The 23,133-nt window shown below is 41.7% G+C and overlaps 1 protein-coding gene across 3 annotated transcripts in view; it reads right to left on the reverse strand.

Annotated features, from left to right (window-relative positions):
- Positions 1 to 23,133, reverse strand: part of zfpm2a (zinc finger protein, FOG family member 2a) — a 122,916-nt gene that overhangs the window by 14,695 nt on the left and 85,088 nt on the right. The window contains exon 1 of one of the 3 annotated variants that reach the window (XM_088306688.1): positions 17,527 to 17,769. The exons of the other annotated variants lie outside the window; for them this stretch is intronic. The gene's annotated coding sequence lies outside the window, so the exon portion shown is untranslated. Of the gene's footprint in view, positions 1 to 17,526; positions 17,770 to 23,133 lie in introns of those variants that run through there. 3 annotated transcript variants of the gene reach the window in all.

Consider the following 23,133-nt stretch of genomic DNA (forward strand, 5'->3'; position numbering starts at 1 on the left):
CACACAAACAGAGAGGCAATAAAGTAGCGCTGCCTGTGTCGGGGACTATAAACCTCTGGCGTTACTCATCGGGAATAAACACACATGCACAATTTACTGCGCTAGATCCCTTCTTTGTTTATCTTTTAAATAACCACAGTTTATCACCCGTCTGCATAAGCAAATTGCATGCAATGTGCGTTGTTTTAACATTTGATATGCCGTTCACAAGAGTCATTCCTTCAATTGTCTTTGCAATATCCCGCTGCCATAGGCATCAGGCCCCATCACCCGTTCGTTATCACCGGCCATCCTGTTTGGGAGCTCTTGAAACGCTGCCATTGCATTGGCGCTCTGCTAACAGCAGGTCTCTGAACTTCTCACGCTTGACGGCGGCGGCTGGAAATTACGCTAACAACTAATTAACATCATAAAGCGTGTTTAAACGGATGGACGACACCGGCAACCTTCATTTGCACATATTGCTAAATTTACCTGTGCTTTCTATTTCTGCAGATAACACGGATTTAGAAAAAAAATTGTTGAAATTTCTCTGTAGGATTGGCGCCACGAGGTGTCATTTCGTGTGTTCTGCAAAAAGCCGACAGGACAAAATAATAATTGTCAAAACAGAGCGCTGGCAAAATTCCTAAAGCTGTCCCCCCCCCCCCCTTTTCCTTTAGAAGAAGGTTTGCGTGAACCTTGAAAGAGTGCACAGCCATTTACTGGGCCTGAAATAACACATTCCATTTCTAATTTATATTTGAATATAAAATATTTCCAGGCATGCAGCAGACATGGACTTCCAGTTACTGGTCCGAATAACAAAGTGCTGCCTGTCAATCCGAGACACTTTGCTGGCTGGCTGAACTAAGCTGGTTTAGACTGACAAGTCGGAGGAAGCTTCCCTCTCCGGAGTTTTCCATGAGTCCCCCGGCTCCTTGCCACTGAGCCTCGCAGCCTGAGAAAGATGACCATGATACCGTCAAGAGTCGCCGTTCTTTGAAAGTGTGCGTCGGAGGCAGCAGGCAACTTTGGCGGGCGGGACAGGAATACACTCTGTAAGATGGGCTGAGGATAGTTAATCAGTTTGTGTATTTATAATCATGTTTTTATACACTCATTCATGTTTAAACACACACACATAGACACTTACTTGTTATTTTAGCACACACGCACACAGACACTGTATCCTGATGATGTGTATAGTTAAATTGACCTTTACACTGTGAGTTGTGATTCTCTGCCTGCTAGAGTTACTGATGATTAGTTATTGATGTTTTCTGTCTTCTGTTGATTAGTTTAGTCTAAAACAGACCACCATTGTTAATTAATCTCCTGTATTCTGGTGATTTAGTTTAGGCTAAACAGACCTTCATTGTATTCTAATTTCATGTGATTCTTGAGTCAAACTAATAAAAGCCGAGCCGGTGAGAAGAGGGGGGGAGGAGTTGCATGGGGCGGCCGCGAGCAGGCTGCTCGCGGCCTCTCTGTCCCACTCTTTTCCCCCGCCGGCGAGGAAAATGAACAACGGTGTCTGGTTCCTCCTGGCCATTCAGCTAGCGTTTTATTTCGGCCGTTACATTTAGTAAGTTATTTCAGTAAGCCCTCCCAAAATGGGCATTTAAACCTGACATTTATTTGGTGGAGAATGCGGGCAACCGCACTCGGACGGGCGTCGTCTCGGATCCTTGGACGCCATAGAATCTGACGTCAGCGCTTCAACATTGAGAAAGCGAGGCATCCAAGTTCCTGCGACGGCGCACCGCCCGGATGCCGGTTGCCGATCGGACAAGGCTGACCCAGGAGCAACCAGGTATTGTTTTCAAATTATTTTGTGCCACCATTTTAAAATTTAAAATAATAAGGAATTCGTAAGGGGTGATTTTTGTGAGTAAGGAAGCGCGCGCCGGCCGTTTTGCAGTAGTTCGGTCGAAAAGAAAATAAACTGGATCGTGCTCGTCTAAGGAGTTATAGAAAAATAATTAGGCCATAACTCATCGCGCTGAAGGGAAGCTGGACTTCTCGGGAGGCTGGATCTCCCCTACGGAGGGCACGGTAGTATAAAAGAACGTTCTGAGGTACGTCTAAACCACGATCGTGTTGTTTAGGGAGTTACAAAAAGAAGAAATTAGGTCGTAACTCGTTCAAACCGACATCACGGTAGCATCGATTAAAAGTTCCTCGGTGTCGATAAATAGAGAAATTATCGACGACTTAGAGGTCTACTCACAATTTCACATTGAAATTTAGGGAATAATAAGGCATTATTTTCGGTGGTTTTTATTTGAATTTTTATTTTGGTAAGCAGACTGCTTGTTTGACTGAGACGTGTGTGCGTGAATTGTGGCGCTGTGCAGCTGTGTGTGTGTGAGAACGAAAAGCGTGTGTGTGTGAGGTGAGTGAAAGTAACAAACGTCATACAATCACAGATGGATCAAAAGGTAGAAAAAGAGTTGTAAGCAAAGTAGTGAGAAAAGAATTTGCAGAGAAAGAAAGTCAGACGTGGAATGATAATTTTGCTTGTGAATGTTTGCGAAAAACTATGCAAAGTGAGTGAATGGTGTGATTGGGGATTAGAAATACCATTTGGTATTTTATCCCATGTAATACAGTAAGTGTTATAAACAGAAAATTTGAGTTGCTGTCCTACTGATGAGAAACCAGTTTTTAGAACGCCCTAGGTGTTGACAAACTGGACCAAATTTTCTAAAATGGGGATACTAGGTAGTAAAATAAAACCCAGGAATATGCTGCAGTGTAAGGATTGGACGCATGTGAAAAAAATAGGATCTTAATAAAATAAAATAAAAATTTGGGTTAAATGGAAAATTAAATAAATTTTATATAAATTCGGAGGTTAGTTAAAAACTCATAAAAGTACTATACAGTACCGCCAAAATTACTAACCATAGACAAGACAAAGAATAACTCTAAAGAGATAGAGAAATTTGCGCATAAATAAATTTAGGAAATATTCAATTGAATAAATAGTGGATATGGGATCCATTGGCATAAATAAGAGGTCAATAGAGACATAGTAGTTCAATTGAAGGACTTATTATGGGCCATAGATAAAGATGGATTGTGTTGCTGTTATTACTGACATGTTATTGTTGTTTGTAGTTGTTCAGTGTTGAGAACTATGTGTGTCGTTTTGTGGGCCCGTGTATATGTCTGTGTGTCTGTCTGTGTGTCTAAATGTCAGGGAGAGTGATAAAAGTGGTTGGAATTGTGTTAGAAGGATTGATGAAGTAAAGATAAAATGGAATTAATAATTAGTAACCAACAAAAGGCTACTTATGAGTGACGAGATCTTATTGAGAAAAATAATTCCCAAATTTACAAAAGAAATTAATAAAGAAGATGATTTGAGGAGATGAATTCATTTAAATTTGAAATTAAACAATTTATACAACGGGATAGGCTTAAAAGAAAGGCCTGATGTGCGTTTTCTGAAAAATAAAAAATTGAACCCAGACGCCTAGGCTGGTTTAAAAAGTTTATCAGATGAAGAAAAGGTAAGATGACGAGACCGGAGTCAGAGGCAAGAGAGGAAGTGCACTGTTCAATGAGCGAACCCACACTGCCGCGCAAGCAGGAAGACAGGCGGCCACAGCCCCAGAGACGGAGCCAAGTGACGATGAGATGCCGCCCCTGGAGAGCGAGGAGAAAAATGACACTTCCCGCTCCTCACACACGGCCCCTCCTGCCTCATTCGATTCCACACAGCGACCCCCCGCGGCTGGAACAAGGGAGCAAAAGAAAAAGAGAGCACAAGCACAGCCGATGGAAAAATCACTCAATAACCCTGAAAGAGCATAAGTCTTTCAAGCCACGAACCTCTACCCACCGCTACCCAGTGTAGAGGCCTACCCGATGGTGGCCGTAGCCAACCCAGCTTTTGGGACTAATGATGCAAATGGCCACCCACATGAACCTACCATCATGGTCTACAGGCCCTGGACCCAAGATGAATGCAAGGCGGCCTGCCAATCAATCCCACCAATCGAAGCGGATGTGGAGAAATGGATTGAGAATATGCACGACCTAATGAATAGCTACCACCTGAATGGAAAAGAATTTGAAACATGCATGAGAATGATCTTAGGGTATAGATATGGCAGAATCAGAGGTGCCTTCAACCCTTACGATGTCACAGGCCAGCCTCTCCCGCCTGGAGCTCCCGAGCTCGCAAACGCAATCCGCGCCATGTTTGATGAAGCAAGAAAAATCTTCAAGAAGCAACCAGACAACACAAAGATCAGACAATGTCACCAAGAAGACATGGAATCTGCCCGCCGGTATTTGGAAAGGTTATCTGGAGTTTACAGGCTCTATTGCGGCCTACAGGAAGACAATGCAGACAACAGCCCATACCAAATCCTCTTGGAGTCGGCCTTCCTAGATGGTATCCACGAATCCACCAGAGACTTCATCTGCAAACACCACGTTGGGTGGCGAACTGCAAACCTTGACACGCTCATCGAATATGCCTCCCATGCCGAGGAAATCCAGAAGAAAAAGGAGGAGCGAAACACATCAACCACTTTGGCTGCCGTGATGGAAGGCCTTTCCACAGCGGCCTCCGCCCCCATCTACTATCAAGGTCAAGGGGACAGAGGACGAGGACAAAAGCGCGGCAGATATTCTGGCGCCAGGGGACAAGGTCGAGGACGGTTTTCTAATAGAGATGATAGCTGCTACAAATGTGGCAAATTAGGACACTTTGCCAGAAATTGCCGTCAAACATTCAGGAAGACCACACCAGAGGAAGACTATACCGGTAACATGTGACTAGTAAGTTACCAGCCACAGGGCGAAGAACAACCTGAGCAGAGGCCGTTCAGCAATAGCGAAGATGAAGAAGAAGTAACCTTAGAATCGCCACTGGTCGTTCTAGATTTATCTGTTTTGTTTGGAATGGCCTCTACAGTGGACCCACCAATGAGAACACTACAATTAGGCCCAAAGAAAACAACAAAACAATTTATAGTTGACTCTGGAGCAGAAAGTTCAGTAATCAAGGCCCTACCTGCAGGGACCAAACTGTCAAATAAAGCTGTCATGGTGATAGGAGTAGGAGGAAAGGCAGCGCAACGGTTTTATACCAAACCCCTCACAATAGAAGATGAAGATGGAAGTTTATATCGAGGCAAGAGGTTAGTCGTAGTTCCAGAATGTCCATCCAACCTTTTGGGAAGAGACTTAATCAAAACCCTCCAGCTCGTTCTCACTGTAGAAGGAGAAAAAATGACAGTGATGAAACGAGGACAGGAAGTCAAACAAATGATGATCTTGGAAGGAAAAGGAGGCCCTTTCACCTTCTACAGCTTGGACCTAATAACCACAGGACCACAATCGAGTACTGAAGACCTCCAAGAAATGCCCAATAAACTACTCCAAAGGAAAGACAAAGAAACAGGAATGAGAAAAAATACAGGCTTTTCAAATAAAACAACCTAATTTAAATTGGCCAACTTGTAAAATGGAAAAGAAAATCCTAAATTATGCACAAAAAGCATGAACGTGTTGAGCAAAAGGAAGAAAAAAGGAGAAAGCAGAAAGTCCTGTTTTAAACATTACTTTTTCAGGACGAGTTGTGGTAGCAACGGAGGATCACGTGACATAAAAAACAAACATAAAAAGAGTGTGTAGAAGGAGTTCTACATCAATATGCGTTTTACTTATTAGGCTGTGATACACTAATACAATTGGACTTTAATATCAGAATTAATAAGCAAGGGCGAATTCAAACAGACGTCAAAACTTTAAAAGGGCGCATTATCGGTGATAAACAAAAAGGAAAAACATTGCCAGAGCATTAAAACCAATAACAGAGAAGTTAATGATGTTTTTATAGGTGTTTAATTCATGATTTGCAAATTACTCAGAAATCACACGACCATTGCTGGACATCATTTATGATAAGCCAATGATATTTGCAAGAAGAGAATAATTGTTTGAACACTTGAGGCTGACAAAGCTTTTGAACTTGTCAAGCATGAACTCATTGATTACGATGTGTTAGCACTACCAACTTGACATTTAACTGCTAAATTGAGTCATGGAAATTCCCATGTCTCAACAGGGGGGATTGATATCCATAGTACAGCTAGGACAACAAACCTTTTTAAAAAATTTTGTAGGTCATGTGTAGTGTGTAGTAAACATAATGTTCAAGGGAACATGAGACCAAAAAGGAGATTCTATCGACAAAGCATCTTAACGCACTACCAAATTACTATGAGCATTGAGCAAACAGTGACTGCAAAAATGGCTTCATGGACTTGTGTTGCTGCAGAAACACAGGAAAGTGAATCCATTTGCATATTAGTCACAATAATTTGATCCCGTGGTAAGAGCCACGTCAGAGTGTGTTCAAGCAGTCTTGACTGCTGCTTCAGGAATTAAAAAATTACATTCTTGTCCACCACATTCACATTGCACGGCGACCTAATTGTCACAGGGACACATTACACTGATAAGGTGCGGTGCGTTTCAGCCAAGCGTCACTTTTCCCGCACCAGTAGAAGGCGCCACACGACTGTGGAAGCCACTCCAAATTATCACCAAACCGCGACTTGACCTTATGGACACTTTTTTTTTTTTTTTTAAGGACATTTTTCTCCCGACTGGAGGAACATTTTTTGTTTTGGGGATTGCAAATGGAAATTTTGTTTCAAGGGATGCTAAATTCTGTATGTTCAAGACAAGCAGCATGATGTTTTGCACTGATTCAGGCGTGTAAGACACAAAAACCAGGTGCACATTCCAGACTGTTAAGAAAGAAATGAGGTGCACATTCCGGACTGGTGAGGAGTAGAAGCGTTTGAGAACTAAGGTCACAAAACAGATCATTTGTAAGAGAGAAATTGTTAGGATAAGCAGGAAGAGCGTAGCAGGTGTGAGCTAATTAAAATTTAGGGTTTCCCATCTTGTATGGGTTGTATGGTTACAATGTGAACTGACAGTCAAGATGAATGTTCATGTGTTCTGTCGACATTGGGCAGACAAGGGCTTTAAAACCACAACAAGAAACGAAATGTTGTGCATAAAACATGCCTAAATGGTTATTTGAAAAGCAAAACTTACTTAATGAAATGACCCAATTACAATTGGAAACTGCCTCGCTGACAATGCAGCGAAGGCTGCAGCCCAAAGCATGACCTCAAAGTCGGCACTGCATTACTATAAAGGAAAATGAACACATACACACACACACACACACACACACACCCCCACCCCCACTCACAGCAAGTCAACTTGACAATTTGATATCGCGCCAGGAAAAATACACCACTAATTGAATGCACACATTGGGGGAACAAAGGTGCAAACATTGCTGAGGACAGGATCAGCAAATTGGCAGATGGCAAATCCTGGCTGCCTAATTAATTGATTAGAGGAATAAGATGATTGACACACGAGCAGATAGTCGTGTGTCAACAGTGGGGAAGTATGATATGAAATTGTTCCCACATACAGACTTTTCAACAAAAAACCTTTTTTTTAGACAATGTGTTATTTGTTTGAGATGCAATGTTGTTTGGTTGTAATTAATGTTATCAAAATGGGTTAAGTTGTTTCCAACAAGATATGATGATGCTAAAACAGTTGGAAAAAGTGTTGTGTAATCAAATTATCCTGACATTTGGACTTTCAAGAAGTGATTTGAAGTGAAAATGATGCATTTTGTGAATGATGTAACGAAATGGGACACTAATGGAACTATTAAGGCCAGACTTATCAAGAGAAAAAAAAAAAAAGACAATGGCCAGACTATTTTTCAATCACAGCAATGAGGATAGTGCCAGCCGAAGGAAGGACACTATCCCCTTTTGAAATCCTATATGGCTTCACACATGGACTCTCAGGTTCATCAGAACCACCAGCGACTGGCACATCGGTCTCAGTCCACATGAAAGACATGTTTGACTGACAAAGATGCAAAGACACAATTACTGGTCAGTGTGTTCTGATCCACAGAGAAATCACGTCCGTGTGGGAGACCAAATCTTCTTCAAGGTGTTGAAACGACTTCGTTGGGACAAGTGAATGCTGAGATGGCCCTCGCCAGATGATGGCAGTGACCCCGGCGGCAGCAAAGGTCGCGGGGCGTGGTGACTGGATCCACCAGTCGCAGTGCAAGCTGAAAGGCCTAGCAACGCGAATCCCTCGAAAAGGAGCCCACCTGAGTCACAATCTCGGACCACACGCACATCAGAACCACACAACCAGCCACAGATACGAATGTTGGAGCCACAGAACAAAAGGATTAGATAATGTTTGGAAATTAATGACGTACATAACAAAATTTCAGCCTTGATTGGAGAACATTATTGCATTTAAATTTTTTGATAAAAATGAAACAATTATTGATGTTATGATCACTATGAAGAATTTGAAAGACACGATTTATCGCGATAATTATAGTTTTCATTTTGTTATGTGTAGTATGTTCATGTTGCATTATTTTTATGACAAAGAGGATGGTTAATCGCATGTTTGTTGCCCAAATGTACCATTACAACCTGATTGATGTTGAGAATGACGAATTCGAACTGGACAATGACGAACTCGAACTGGACACTGAAACGTAAAAACACATGGACCTTTTACACCTGCCCCCTACACGTGCGCACACACACACCATACATGAAGATCCGAGAGGCAAAGACAGCTGTCTCCTCTTACAACAAGGCAAGGGGCCTTCATCAAGTCACCCCAGGGACAAGCTCTGCGTGGAGACAATTTTATTATTTTTCACTAGGTATATTGAAATGTTTATTTATGTTTTATTCCCGAGTGGTCATCAGACCATGAGGTTCTCGTTTTGTGCAGAGGGGAATTTTTCCCTAATGAGAGGTTTTCGCCCATCCACTGATCACTGTTGTATGATTTCACTATGATGATCTGTCTTAAAGCCATAAGGCCATGATTTTTAAATCCACAACAGGGGGGAAATGTAAGATGGGCTGAGGATAGTTAATCAGTTTGTGTATTTATAATCATGTTTTTATACACTCATTCATGTTTAAACACACACACATAGACACTTACTTGTTATTTTAGCACACACGCACACAGACACTGTATCCTGATGATGTGTATAGTTAAATTGACCTTTACACTGTGAGTTGTGATTCTCTGCCTGCTAGAGTTACTGATGATTAGTTATTGATGTTTTCTGTCTTCTGTTGATTAGTTTAGTCTAAAACAGACCACCATTGTTAATTAATCTCCTGTATTCTGGTGATTTAGTTTAGGCTAAACAGACCTTCATTGTATTCTAATTTCATGTGATTCTTGAGTCAAACTAATAAAAGCCGAGCCGGTGAGAAGAGGGGGGGAGGAGTTGCATGGGGCGGCCGCGAGCAGGCTGCTCGCGGCCTCTCTGTCCCACTCTTTTCCCCCGCCGGCGAGGAAAATGAACAACGGTGTCTGGTTCCTCCTGGCCATTCAGCTAGCGTTTTATTTCGGCCGTTACATTTAGTAAGTTATTTCAGTAAGCCCTCCCAAAATGGGCATTTAAACCTGACACACTCCCCGCTCATTACTGCGCCACATTAACGACAACAGACGTAACAGCGCTTTAATCTTCTCCAAATCATTCTAAATGTCAAGTCAGGGCCAGGGACGTCCTAGTCTACTTCTCCCAATGCGCAGCCTGCTCGCCCTATTTGCCGAATTATCCGTACATTTGCTGCCAGATCCCCCGAAACGTTCAATCCTTTTGTTCCAACAGTCAATGCAACATTAACACAGCCTTTGAAATCGTCTCCATCCCCTCCCCCCGAAAAAAAAAGCCCCAAACGGCTAAATATGAAAACAGATGATACCCTTGCGCTTGTACATAGCCCACCCATAGCCCCCCCTTCTTTTCCTTTGGCTCCTTAATGAGACGCAACATCCCTGTCTCTCCGCTGAAGGATCCACACATTCTGTGTGATAGAGAGACTGCGACTGTTTATTAATAATGAATTTGGATGTTTGCATGTGGAATGTTATCAGCTCGCACACAATCCCACCAATAGTTTGCCCTGATGGGGTAGCTGGGTTGCTCATTAGCAGAACATATTTAATCCAGAAGTTTCTTATCAAATGTCACACCTGCATCTCCAAATGGCATTTTCACATTCATTCGCCTGTATTTGGGAGATGAGGCTCCAAGGTGCTTTGCAGAGATTAAGAAGGAGAGAGAGTGCAAGCTTATTTTATCATTTAGCGGGTCTGGAAGGAATCCAAGGAGTTTTTGTCTTGTTGTTGTAATTAGAAAGCCTTTTAAGTGATAACGCCTGCAACGGAATATGAATACGTAGCGATCAGGCCAGTTCCCCCTCTCACTTCTCTTCTCTTTTTCTAAATTGTTGAATGCAGACTTTTTGTTCTACGTACAACGAGGATTAACTCACAAGCTTCTGAAGTTTAATGAAAGACTTGAAGGTACACACTTTCGTGGCTCTCACTCTGACTCGACAATGTGTTTTTTTTTCCCTCCTTCCTGAGAACGGACTTCGCCTCTGTGAAATTTTCCTTCTTAAACTATAATAAAAAACAATGGACTTACATTAAATTATTTTTTTTATCCTCCGATCCCTCACTATACAACTTTGATCTTTGATAAATTAATGGCCCAAGATATCAAGTTGCTTGTTTTCAGTATCGAAAATAGAGAAAGGATTCCGTCCTTCGCATTTAGTCCTAGCGTAAATCCAGAAATGCGGCTTGCCATCAGACCAGCTAAGTACAAAACTGAGAAGTATTGATCCAGTAATAGTGGTTCACGCTTTGACTCTGACACCTTAACCCTGCAGACATAATGTCATAGCCTCTTATCCTTTCCTCTTAACACAACCTGCCTATCTCCCGCAGGCTGTCACCTCTAGTAATACGCTTCTCAAAAGCTCCCCTAAATCACAGAAATCATTGCACTTTCAGACATTATTTACTTCTTCTCGCCTTAAAAGTGAATCATGACGTACAGCTCGGTTAAAGGTTGTTGCTTTGTCCCCGCTACGCTCCCCGCCTCCCTCTTCCACCGAGACCCACAAGCATTTTCCGTCAAGGCAATTCCATTTTATAACATTGGGAGAGCTTCTACACAGCAATTACTATGTTCGGTCTGTGTAATTGTGTAGGCTTACAGCGCATGACAAATATCGTCAAGCTAGACCCAGCACAGTGATCTCGCGTGCATGCTGCTTTAGACATTTTCATTAATTGAAATCGTCACTGTGTAACCGTTCAGTAGTACACTCTGGCAGGTATGAATGAAGGCTGCTAGAGCTTAATTACTCTGCAGCTAAATATGCATTGTCGGAAACCCAAACGTCAAGCTTTATATCGGCTACAAATCACTAGTTTAATAAAGTGGAGGTGATAATTAGTGATCAGTAAAGCATCAAAATATTAATGAAAACTACAAGCATGAGTTTAAACATTCATGTCAAATACAAAAGGCTGGAAATGATCAGATGTGTTGCAAACTTTTTGAGAGCCGCTAAGCCTTTGCTGAACAATGTCAAATGTTGACATTATATGCAAATTGAGTTTATTATCTTGGAGGCAGTACAGATCCTGCCTTGGTTGGGCAGATGCAGCCCACAGCAACTTCTAAGCAAGGTTTTAAGCACAAGGGGTTCTAATTAGCTCTCCGAGGGCTGGCAGTTTGTAGTGCACCTTTCACAACAGCAGTTGGGAAGTTGAAGAATAACTTGGAGGGCTCCATATGTTGCCTGCGAGGCCTTGGAGTCGAATGCTAATTCTGTGTGCGTTTTGAGACACTCCCCAAAAATAGAACCCAGTTCATGGCTCAAATGGGGTAAAAAAAAAGGCTTAATCAATAACAGGAGACTCTGAGAGACCTATTTTTGTTCCCAGTACAATTCGAGCACAAACCACCGTCTCACTGTGCTCATGAGTGGAGTTTTCTTTCTTTTGATATTTTGCTAGACTTTGCACAGGTAGAATTGGGCGGAACAGTGCCTTTGTGCCGTTGTAGGGTGGGATCGTGGCGGTATCCCCGATTGGAGTGCGGTACGCCCAAGTATGGCATCCTTGACATGCCGGAAACAGAAATATGGCATTGGCAGGTATGCTGCAAGATCTCCCCTCGATGGACGATGTGGTGTGTGCACATGCGATGTAGGCGATTGGAGACCACCTCACACCCCTGATCGTGCTGTAAAAATATTTTTAAGATGATTGATGATTATAATCTGCACCATTGAATTCGACAATGATTCAGGGGGATTGTCCTACACTGGTGTCATATTTCTGAATGAATTCCCGTGATATCCACCACACATATTTGAGGAGTGCCAAATTTGTCTGCCCGCGTTACAATCAAATATACCAAAATTGCATGAAAGACTTCCTTCTAGTGATTTGAAAATGTAGTCCACTTTTTTCACCAAATAGAAAGATGCGCTTGGGGGGCGTGGAAGTAACGCCCAGTCAGGCGTAGCGTGTCTTCTAAATTCATTAAAAAAAAAAGACACAAAAATAACAATGCACTTATTTTTTTACATGAAGTGCAGACTACTTTTTGCTACCAAATTGTGCCGTGGCGAGGCAATTCCGTGCAATGAAACCCCCGAAACATGCTAGACTAGACTTGGCTGGCATGAAAAGTGAAAGTTCCATCCATTTTTACTCCAAGCGTGGATTACTGTTTATTGGTGTAATCAGTCAATTTTTAAAGTGAAAATTCATTCCTGTTCCTAACATATCTTAGTGGGGAAAAAAGCATATTTTTCTTGTTTCAGGAAATTTAGAACTAAAATTCATTCATAGTGTTATGACGGCGGGCATAAAGTAACAAAGTTTAGAGTCGACTCATTAGAGAAGCTGCATCCACATTGCTGAGAGTTGCCCTTAAATTACTCATACAATAATTAATGAATCCTTAAATAGTCAATGATTGTTTTCATTTTTTTTAGACGGGTAAATGCAATTATTGTTTCAGTGTCACATTGTCTCACGCCATCAGGGAAAATACAAACCAATTAAAGATGATCACAATATTTTGCAACAAGTCTTGATGTTCATGATTGTGCAGTTCAATCTTTCTCCCTTTCTTTTTTTTTTTTCTTTACCGTTTCCATCTCAGTGTGCAGTGTATCTTTCTGTCATTATCGTTAAATTTCGCTTATGACCCTGGAGCTGCCAAAAAATGATCTGCCTCATTAACTATCGTGTCACTTGCTCTCTTCGTCAACTTATTGTCTCTTGCGCACTATCCAATCCTTCATCTTAAGCTTGGAGTAATTTAGGGCAACAATCACTGCGTGCAAGTCATTAGTCACAAATGAAGCCATTCACCATAAAGGAGCGTGAAGCTGCTATCTGCTTTGTATTTTACAAGTGAGGATAGATTGTCGTAAACTAGTGCAAAGATGGAACCTTATTACTGAGTCATTCTCTTCCACTGCACATCCTCATGACTCGAGGAAGATGAGATGGAAAAATATTCACATCGACATTACTCTTTGTACAAATACTACAGATTACATAGGTGCCATTGATGCACTCTTTACCTCTAAGATGTATTTGCTTTTAATTCATACATTCAATTGGGACATTTTACACAATTTCTATAAAGTCTACAAACATTAGTGGCCAAATCATGACCTTGAGTAAGCGCGTCTAGATAAGAGAACTGTATTTGTTCAAAGCAAGTCTTTGGCCTCTGGTGGTTAACGACTTTCTGATGTTTCAGGTTTCAACATCCGATATCAGATTTTCAAACAAAGAATCATGCGCGAGATCGTCCGTTCTATCTATCGACGACAACATAGCGGATTGGAGGTCTCCTGAATCCAGGCTGTTGCTGGGGCTAAGGGAACTCTTGTAATGTGCACAACTGAATCCACGGAGCAGCCATAAGGGGATAAATTGGAAGGGGAAGAAGACAGAGAGCAAACCTGGCAGACACGTTGAGGCCATGCCAGTCCTGCCTGCGCCACGCAGTGTGGCAGAAGGGCAGTGCCAGGAAATGTGGCAAGAGGAGGAAAGATCAAACAACAAGGGCTGCAGATCTCCACCAATCTGCTCTGTATTAATGCCAGAGCCAAGGAGCAGCTGAACCAGACGTGATCCTCAATGTGTGTGTCTGTATGACCATTTGCGGCTCACTGGATCAAATTAACAACGGCCTCGTGGCACAAGAGACAGAGGCAAAACTGTTAACTACAAGGAAATTCCCATCCCTAAATTTGTTGTTTGAAACTTGCGCGTCATACACAAGTTGTTGTTGCAGTAAATGTGCCCATTTTCCTTCTAACGCAATGATACAGTTGTTTACATTTTTCATCTAGGCCTGGACGTTAGACATGTGGTAGTACGGACATGCTTGTCAGCTCTGGCAGGTTGCATCCTGCTCTAAAAATCGTACTCCATATAAATGCAATAAAGCAAGCAGACGGAAAATGAGCTCCACATTGCCATCACTCTCTACCAGACAGATGGCAACATTTGTCAATATGCTTTCCAAAATGACACGCAAATCACATGGTCTATGTGTCTGTCTGCTTCTATCTATGCTTTCCATATCTTCACAGTCATCTCGGTCAGGGCGTTTGGACTGAAAAGGGGCGTTGTGATGCTTTTGGGAATGATGAAGAACAATGTTGATTGGAATGATGGGCCTGAGGCAGCTTTTGTAGTTGAAGTTGGAATTCCATGACAAAGAGGTGTTTTTCTTTTAGCGTGGTGGCTTTGCATGGCACTGCATATGTATAGGACGGTGGTTTCTGTTCTATGGCAACGTATGATGAACAGCCTGCGATTTGGAGTGCAACTACAGAAGCCATTTTGTAGTGCCGGGTCCTTTGAGAAATGTGGGAGGAGAACAAATGTTTCAGGAGCAGCTGCTGCAAACGCTGAATCTCCCATTGGCTCATGTATTTTGGGGAATGACACAGAGCATCTTACGACAATATTAGCCCATATCCCTCCTTGTCTTTTTCAATAGAATTTTGAACCGCCGGCTGATAATGGTATCTCTGCTGATATAAGTCTCTCTGCAGCAAAGCGGGAAGGGCCTGCTGTTTCGGAGAAATCTCTGCTCAAAATCTTGTCAGAAGGAAATTGCGTGATACCTCTGCTATTCACAATGTGAGATAAAATTGGAGAAGTTGGCAGCATGACTATCTTGTCATGTAAATAATTCAACAGAGGATTCCTCCATCTGTTGTGTAAAAAATAAAAAGACGTATACACAAACACAATATAGATTTCTGAAACACTTATTTCAAAGTAACTGAAAATGGAAAAAAAAATAATAATCGTACATTAATCACAATATATCCGGGGATTTGCATTTTTGGGGCCGAGCTCCAAGCTCATGCTGCAGTGATTGGGAAAAGTAAAAAAAAAAAAAAGAAATAATTTCCAGTAGTTAAATAAATATAAAATATTATTACTGGGATGAAAGTGGAAGTGCAGATGACTGAATAGTCTGATTCTAGAATGAGCCGTGCACACAGTAGCCAACAAAAATTTTTGGAAGCTGCATTGTCGGCTGATCACAACTGCAGTCCACTGAGGAGGCTCAGTCCTCTCTGTCTTTGTGCCGCGCACGAGCAATTACGCCCAGCCTCATGTTTCCAAATGGGAACGGATGGGGGAACACTGAGCGCAGACGTGTGGGGGTGTCTTGCGAAAAAAAATAAATAAAAAAAGTCATTTTGGTGCTGAACTCTTCAGTTCCGGTCATGCTCCGTACCGACGCAAATTAAAACTCCCGGTAGCCTATGTAAATATGGTGCCTACTGTGCTGCGCTTTAATGAGCCATGATATGAAAGACATCTAAAACCAATGAAAAAATAACTGTCCACTTAAGGGTGGGGTGAATCTGACAGGTGACTGGTAGAGGCAGGTTTAAGACAGGGTTGGGTGCGAGAGATGAGAAGCGAGGTGGTTGCATGATGATGGGGGCAGGCCAGATCTGGCATTTAGGAATAATCTCAAAACCAGTGTCGGTAACTAGTTTTCCACTCTCGGGTCTGTCAAAAAATTCTGGCTCACCGCACTGGAAAGCGGGAAGCGTCTGTATTCATTTTAATTCATTTTATTATTTAATGCGTGTGGGCTGCTGTTGGGTGCAATTGAAAGGAGCGAGTAAAATATTGTCTACCTTATACTAGAACTGATTTTCTGAACCATAAAAGAAAACATGCATGCACACACATGCACACTTGTCATCTAAAAACCTTACACAGATTACCTGATCAGAGAATCTGCGTTGTTATGCAAAACGTTTGAGTGCAACTGCGCAAGGAGGGCTCCACAATAAGCCGTGCCGACCGCTTTGCAAAAATCACACTTGTGCTAGAACATTCAGAGGTATACCAAGTCACTTGCAATATCCATGAATCCCTCATCAAGATTCCCTGACAGAGGCAAAGTTGTGATCCAGTCAATGCCCACGTCATTATTTTAAGGCACACAGGAAAAAAAATACTGCAAAGCAAAGACACACAAATGATATCAAATGTTGGATAGCTATGTAATAAGCTGTTGATATGATGCAAATGTACCATGTGTTTTTAAGCATACTGTTTTGAAACATCCTTTGCATCTAAGTATGAACCTCTAATTGGACAAATCCCCGTGTATGCATTACATTAATGAGGCTGATCGTGTTTATTGTTAAGATTATGGATTTATTTGTGCTCATGCAGGTGAATTACATAGAAGATGGCAAAGGACTCTCAGCGAGAGGAGCCTAATTTTATATGTCACACAACGAACAAACAAAATATGTATATTTACAATCCGCAGGCTATTTTATATCTTCTAGGTTTGCAAATCCGAGTTAACGCAGTTTCGTAGACAACGCTGTCGGCGATGAAAGGTAGAAAGTGAATTCCTGGCTGGTGAGCACCACTGTAGTCAGGCCATCTGACAGAGTCAGGACGAAACAGAGGAACAAGACAGTGGGGTGCCTCATGAATTTAGACTACGGCAAGTTGAGATTTGGCTGAACACACTCGCCAGTCAACTGTGAGCAGAACTGTACTTTTGTTTCATTTCGCAAGCTGCCATTTCATTTGTGTATTCAGCCCTGTGTCCTCAAATCACACGTTTAAAGTAAAACAAGCCCAAAAATTATTTTATGACAATAAAGAAATAGTACCAATATAATTCACTGTATATATATATATATATATAAATATATATATATATATATATATATACATGGAGTTTGGGGAATTTCTGGATTCAACCTTCATTACCATATTACTACATATACTTAGGTAGTCAAACTTATTTACGTATGATCAGACTTTGTTTTTACAATCGTCACTATGTTATTGGTCTGTGTGCTTATTCCTGAACTTCAAAAATAAGAAAATAAAATGTGTAAAATTACTGAGGATGTAGATGACCTATTTTAATCTTTGGCAATCTCGCAAACCGAGCAATTTGGAGCGTTCAAATATTCCCTGGCCTAAACGATACTTTCAGAATCAGAATCAGAATCAGAAATCCCTTTATTGTCATTGTACTCAAGTGTGCAACGAGATTAGAGAGCTTACAATGCAAGTGAACCTTTTTCCTTCATGGGCCAACGATCTTCTCATGTGACCTCACCGCTTCCTCTGTCAACAGTTTCTTAGGCAATAAACCATTGCCGTTTTAGACCATGGATAACTCAGCAATCTAAATCAATGCAGTAACGGAGTTTGGAACTGAGAGAGAGAAAAAAAACATTTATACAGAAGCATAACGAATATGATGCCAGGTTACGCGGCCACAGCGAAAATAGCAAATTGACACAAACAAGATTTCCGGTCACTCCATCTGTGCCGTGGCTTCACTGCATTGATGGAGGAAAAAAAAACCCTTCATGGTCGCTGCTATGAGAAGATGCTGATAAATCTGTCTGACCAGTTTGGGTGTCTCTCTGTTCTGCTCTTCCAGCTCAGATAGCAGAGGCACTTTACAAGGAGCCATCTCTCGCCCTGGCAACTTTGTGTGACCTTGTGGGGCTGAATTAGACTGTAAAATTGATTCAGCTCCTGTAATAAAAGAGCATACACATTATCAGCATTCTAATTATAATTAATACAAGCCGCAGCGGAAGACCCATTATTTATGATAGTAGTCATAGTAAGCAAACAATAATAATAATCAGCTGCATATTTTTATTGATATGATGATGAACGACTTTCCCTCTTGCACACAAAACAACAATAGGATGTGGCCGATCACACAAGTGCTGCTTATTTCATTGCTACTTCCTTTCACCCCATCGTCCCTCTTTCTTGCTGCTTCTTCAACCTCCCCCGCTTGCGTCTTTCATTAAAATCGCCTTAAGTCCCGAGCCACTTCTCTTCTTTTCCCTTCTTACGTCCTTGTGACATCGTGAAATGTCATCAATCTCGGTCCAAGTCCTGTTCCAATTGAAAGTTTGCATATCCCAAGCATGCAAGGAATACGCGGATGTTGTTCTTCTCTGATGGCTTAAAGGGGAATATAATTTGGTTGGTATACAGTTGCAACAATTATAAAGAAACTCAAGTAGTTCTCAAGTTGTACTTTTTTTGTGAGTTTCACCAAACCATACTCTGCTTTCTTAATATTATGAAACGGCTCCTGACTTCAAGCCTCATGACAGAGTGCGACGTCGGCCAGGTGACTGATGTACAGCTCAACACTAGAACCAAAAATGAAGACTTTTCTCGAGCAAAGTAAAAAATTAATGATAATAATTTTCCTCCAAGTGGATTTCTGAGCGTCTGAAAGATCCAGTGCTTCGCTCTGTTTTTCAAGATGGTTTAAGCGCTTTACTTGATTAAAAGCCAGCATTTTTTCCCAAAAAAAAAAAAAAAACTACTTTTGGCAGGTAAAAAGATATCACTACCGTATAACGTATCCAAAAATATCGAACTTAGTGAGCATAAAAGCGCATGCTGCCTCACAGTCGCAGTGTGTAAAATAGAAGACTGCAACCCTTTTATCTTGGTTATCGCTTATAATTAGGCGTTTATGTAGCTTATGCCATTTCCCATGTTTGATTATTATAGTCCATCCTGCCTAATTTTGCAGAGACTCAGAAAAAATGCTTATTTGTGCCTATCTTCCTTATTAATTCTCCTCACAAATCCTTGATTATTTTCCAATTCTATCCTCTGATATCTTTGGCTCTGTTTGTTTCACTCGCTCCACCACTGAGCAGTCTGCCTTCCCTCTCAATCGCCTGTTTTGTTTCCCATTTTAATGAACAGTTGGATTCTTTTATTTCTCTACAAGTGCTGGATTTGCCTTATCACCCTCCGTCCCTTTGAGGGTTGCCAATTGGTTTTATCCACGGTTGTATCATTTCTTAGGCTTCCTCTTTTTTTCCCCACAAAGAGAAAGAACCACTTCGTCAACATGCCTCTCCGGAGCCAGAGATTAAAAACCTCAACATCACCTACCTTCCAGCGCTACTCCCAACTGGTTTGTGTAAAACTCAATTAAACTTGTCCCCACTGAATTTCACATTACAGTACATTAAAAGGAAATTCTTCAAGCGTGATGACAAAGCCCACATGTAGCTTCAGAGCTGCTATTTAAAGCCCGGCAAAATGTTGGACTCTTCGTGTTTTAGCCTCATGCTTAAAGGCGCTTAACACAAAACAAAGAAAAAGGTTCGGGAGGGGGAAAAAATACTCTATGACTTATTTATTCTTTTTGCAGACACCGTGACGTCAAAGCGTGAGCTTGATGGTTGACACGCGAGCAAGAAGGTTTCACTCTATCAATTAGCTCCTGCTGGTACATTTTCACGATTAAAGGTAAACAGCCTTAAACGAAAGCGAGACATAATGGTGGTTGTCAACCATGTAACACTTGCGAATCTTTGTGAAATGCAGATTTGAATCTTTAGAGATTTGTAGATTTGTGATCTCTATTTCAGAGCCCCTTTGAGTCAATAACAAATGACTTCACTGCCTGCATACAATCTGTCTGGGTGAAAAGGCAGCGTTCAGTCAAGCATTGCAGGTCGATGTGCGTGTTAACTTCATTCATATGTGATAATGTGCTTTCGACGACATGATAGCGAAGCTGAGTATCTGAGGAGGAGGATGGCACCCTTAAGAGGTTGTCTCTCTCTATATGAGGAGCTTCAAGTCTTTGTATTTTTCTACTGAGTGGGAAAGAACAAACACGGTGAGAGTTTTTTTTCCTCTCCGATGCAGAACAGGAGGAAAAAATAAGGCTTGGCTTAGCTTCAGCCAGGTCTGCTTTACAAGATGACAATCCTTCCCTCCCCCTCACTCTTTTTCTTGTTCTTGTTCTTCCCGCGCGATCGTCCCTCCCCAACAGCACAAGAATTTAAGGCTGGCTTTGAAGCCTCTCGGTGTTCTTCAACATTGTAAAATGTGCATGTTCTCGTCAGGCTGTCAGCCCCAGGAAGGTGTTTTCGTGCTGAGATTAGTGGACAAGGTGCAGTCTGTGTTTTTGGCCAAACATGCCCATGCTTTGACACAAGGGGGGACTCTGACTCGAACCGGGCAACACACCAAGATCACTCCCTCTTGTCTCCTCTTCTTCTTCCTCCTCAATCCTCTCCAACACATGACATGTGTCACTGCCACAGATCTGCACTGGAAGATACAACCAGTTCAAGGTCAGGGCAAATCCTCAAAGCGGGGAAGAGAGACGGTGATTTTACATTGGCCCCTCCTTTCTTTTTATCTTTTTATACTGACGGACTATATCAAATTCTTCTGTATTAGTCATAGTGATTTAATGTTAATTGGTTAGGCACTCTGAATTTTTTTTCGGGATTTAAACCCCATGTAATATTCATATATAAATATTCAGAATATTCATATATATATATATATATATATATATATATATATTATCTGACAGTACAATAGCCAGTGATGACCCAGGTTGGAGTCTATTACTGTATCGCATATCAACAGAGGGAAGGCAGGGTGCAGACATGAAACCCAGGGTATCTAATATTTCAATTATTTCACATGTAAATATGCGTAAAACGTTATCTTGTAACCACATGCAATTTTATGCATCTGTCGTTGCAGCGTTTCACTAAAAACTTCCCTGCAGGAGTTCACCGACGTCCGAGTACTAATCAGACCAAATGCAGTTCTGAATCCAGGTGAGCGAAAAAAGGAGGGAAGAAGGGGCACTGTGTAATTATTTGGCACTTACAATGTCCTGCACTTCAGAGTTGGGAGTATGGTGAGCAGAAAATCTGTTTACTATGGAGCTGAGTTCCTCTCTCTTCTGTGTGGATGAAGCATCTGAATAATTCATGGAGAGTGCCATCGGCGTATGCAAAGGAAAAGTGTCGCGGAATATCTCACCAAAGATGGCATTCTCCATTATGTGCACTGTGCCCGGTGTGCCCACCTGGCATAATGTAATTGGATAAAAGTCAGATGCTGAATATGGAGAGGCTAAATAAGTCAAAGAGTCCTTGCAATGTGCTAATTGACTCAAAAGCAGCTACAGGAAAATAATTGATTGTCTCTCTTTATTGTATTTATCACCAACGCCTCATTACTTTTTTGTGCAGCAACAAGAAATAGTGGAATACATTTACTTATAACTTTGTGTTCAATATGCATGACCACTCACAAGTACAACAAGGCATCAAAAAATAGCTCTTGAATTAGAAGGCATTATTCTGATTGGGTTCAGCAAAGTTGTTTTTGTTGTCATTGTTGTACTTCTGCTGACAACTTGTCTCATTGGGATGTGGCTGACTGAAACAGTATGACACGTGCTTTACACATCAAAACGGCGGAGCCTTTCATTTAAAGAGGCTTCTTCGTCACACAAAACATTTGTATTGACAGGTAAACCCCCCGAGAGCACATACGGTGCTCTAATTAGTCTCTCCTTGCGATACAGTGCTTACTCATCCCAACCAACGGGTGTAAGGAAGGAGAGTGAGCCAACAATGGAGAGAGGGAGAAGGGACGGTGATGGATGTGTCGGCCACCTAACTGTAGAGAGCAGTCGGACGCTTGCTTGATTCCTGACATGAAATATTACCTGCAGCGCTCGACTGAGTAGACCTGCGTGGATGGCAGGAGAGATAGCCTCCATCCCTCCACGAGGGGAAACAAACAAACAAACAAAAGCTCCGAGACCCTTGACCTGACAAAGTGAGTGCAGCTGATAAGTTAGCGCACATTTTCCCCTCTTCTGCTTCTCACTCAATCGTGTCTTGTTGCCTTTGGCCTCAGTTTCACCTTGTTACATCGATGCTGTCCTATCAAAGGTAATGCTTGCCAACTTGCCATAGGCATTCTTTTTAATATTTGTCATTCTTAAAAGAAAAAGGGGAGTAGAGGAGTCGATGATAAATCTTACTTTTGCCAGTTAAGGGCGTCTATCTCCCAAACAGAATAACATTCAGTTCAAAACACTGCCGCGTGCATTCAGTAGTTGTGGGTTTAAGCCTTGTCCGCCATGATCAAACCAGGATTTATGAAGCATCATAACTCCCGACAACATCCAGCGGCTTATTAATTTTATATATTTCTGTCCATTCCCTGATATTCCGAGCCTTGACAGTCACTCAAGATAAGCCAAAAGCGTTCTGACAGGATGGAGTGTGTATATATTTTTCACTGCTCTGCCGCTTTCCTCCATTTGAATAGCTTTAAGATGAAACCTGCGGTGTGATTTGTCTGTGGTTTTTGTCTTCACTTGCAACCTTCCCACATGTATGGGCCCTTAAATCAGACTTGTAATGTGCTGAGATACAAGAACTCACCAAATAGCGACTAGAAAGGAAGCTGAGAATCCTATCACAGAAGTTCACAATAATAAAGCCAATCAAAACAAACAAAGACGTTTCTCATCTTTGATTCTTCCTCCGAATGTAAACTGATATTTCGACGGTATGAATTGAGCTCACTGGAACCTGTCAAAATTATGACACTGATGAGATTCTTCCTTTCTTTTGCCGCCTTCACAAACACAAAGAATGCGCCAATCATTGGTCAACATTTGGGAATTTAGGGGCAATAGCTTTAACTAATTCAAGTTGCGCATTAATGTCTGCATACTTCGGCATTCTCCAAAATTCTAAAATAAATGCATGCTAGGTTCATTGACAACTAAATTGTCCTTCTTTATGTATGTACCCTGTGACTAACTGGTGACCAGTC

Source organism: Idiotropiscis lumnitzeri, chromosome 10 (assembly GCF_059441095.1).
Source record: "Idiotropiscis lumnitzeri isolate Australia: NSW breed Sydney's pygmy pipehorse chromosome 10, RoL_Ilum_1.0, whole genome shotgun sequence".
NCBI classification, from domain to species: Eukaryota; Metazoa; Chordata; class Actinopteri; order Syngnathiformes; family Syngnathidae; genus Idiotropiscis; species Idiotropiscis lumnitzeri.